This window comes from Anarrhichthys ocellatus, unplaced genomic scaffold (assembly GCF_004355925.1).
Source record: "Anarrhichthys ocellatus isolate YVR2014 unplaced genomic scaffold, GSC_Weel_1.0 scaffold107, whole genome shotgun sequence".
In the NCBI taxonomy this organism is placed as follows: Eukaryota; Metazoa; Chordata; class Actinopteri; order Perciformes; family Anarhichadidae; genus Anarrhichthys; species Anarrhichthys ocellatus.
This window is the reverse complement of record NW_022280137.1, coordinates 740,588-742,187: the sequence shown is the minus strand read 5'-3', so window position 1 is coordinate 742,187 and position 1,600 is coordinate 740,588. Positions and strand designations below refer to the sequence as shown.

Below are 1,600 nucleotides of genomic sequence, written 5' to 3'. Positions count from 1 at the left end.
CACACACACACACACACACACACACACACACACACACACACACACACACTGACAGGCACGCTTTCATTCAACTTTATAATATTAAGCTTCTCTATCAAATTGCCTATTGGTATGATCGATCAGAAACCTATTTTGCTACAGAAACACTTGATTCTCATCAGATGATTTACCTCCATCAGTGTCTCCTTGTCTGTGAATAGCAGTGGAAGAATGTAGCTAAGCTAAATATTAAGCTTATTTCTCTCTTAACTCTCTTAACCTTGTATTAAACTTTTTTAAATATTGTGCTTTTAATCGCCATTTCTTAAAAATGTTCAGCCCTTTTAGATAATCCATCTTAACTTCCAGCTTTGACAGTATTATACATTTTAGCTTCCAGCTTTTCCAGCTTCTTTCGGCAATGCATCAACCAGGTAACAGGAGCTCACAGTGGCGGCTGAATTTTCAAAAGCCTGAAATGGTAATAGGAGTTTATGGGAGCACTGGATTTAAAAAATAAAAGACACCAGTTGGTAATCGAAAGGCCTTGAAAGCAAAGAGCATTCTTACTGGGGCTGAAAGACACAATAGCAGTTCTTTATCACTCAGAAGCGCAAACTTGGGTTCGTTGGCCAAGGCCCTGGTCCTTGAACTGATAAGATGCAGCTCACTGAAGCTAACACAAGCAGGGGCCTACAGCGTGGGACAATCAATGTTAAAGTGATAAACACTGAAACACAGAGCAAGTCCAATAATTGAGGTAGTCCCAACGGAGCATTAAACGGGACTCAGCAGTTCATCAAATTCACAACACACAGAAAAGCTTACTGTAAGTTTACTGTAATAAGGCTTACGGTAAACACACCATAATTAACCTATCCCAGCCCAGACAGGAACTCTCCTGAGTTTCTGTGGACCTCCTCCAACGGGAAGCCAGGATCTAAATTCAAACTAAATCTTACACTCAGGTGAGACCTGCAAAATCTTACTGAAGGGTTTTAGCCTTGTCCAATTGGTTAGACTTCTGGCTCTCCATGTCGGCCTCAAAAAACACTAAAGGCTTCATAGGTAAACTATGCCCTGGCTTCAAATATATGAATACAAATTCAACCATTACATAAGGCAGCGCTGGGTAACAGTAATATCGGAGGAAACATGCCATTATGTATGGTAAATCCAGTCTGCTTCTACTAACTGTTTTTTAGAGATTTCTGCTGAAAACATCTGACTCATTTTATTATCAAAAGTCCAAATTTAGTGTGTGTCAGCACTCCTTCTGCAGGGAGTGTGGGACGGTTTCGGCGGACCACGTCTTGTCCATAATGTACTTGTTTGTACCTTGGAAAAATCCTATGGGACTCAGTAAAAGCAACACATAGTTTTGAAGACTTTATGGCTGCTAGTAAAAACAATTACAAAGTGCTGGGTCCAGAGTTCCTCCATTGCCCTTCTTGTCAATGTAATCAACTCTATCTGCTCATTGGAAAATAATTATTTTACTCTTAGACTTCATACTGACAAATTATGTTATTTATTTAAAAAGATAGTCTTGATGATGTCTAGTGGTAATGTCCTTATTTGGAAGCCACTGTGGTATATGTATTTATATATATACCACAGT

General features: G+C 39.3%; 1 protein-coding gene across 1 annotated transcript in view; it reads left to right on the top strand.

The window, feature by feature from the left end:
* The window catches only part of LOC116399291 (glycine receptor subunit beta-like), a 22,183-nt gene that overhangs the window by 8,904 nt on the left and 11,679 nt on the right, over positions 1–1,600 (top strand). The window lies entirely within an intron of this gene.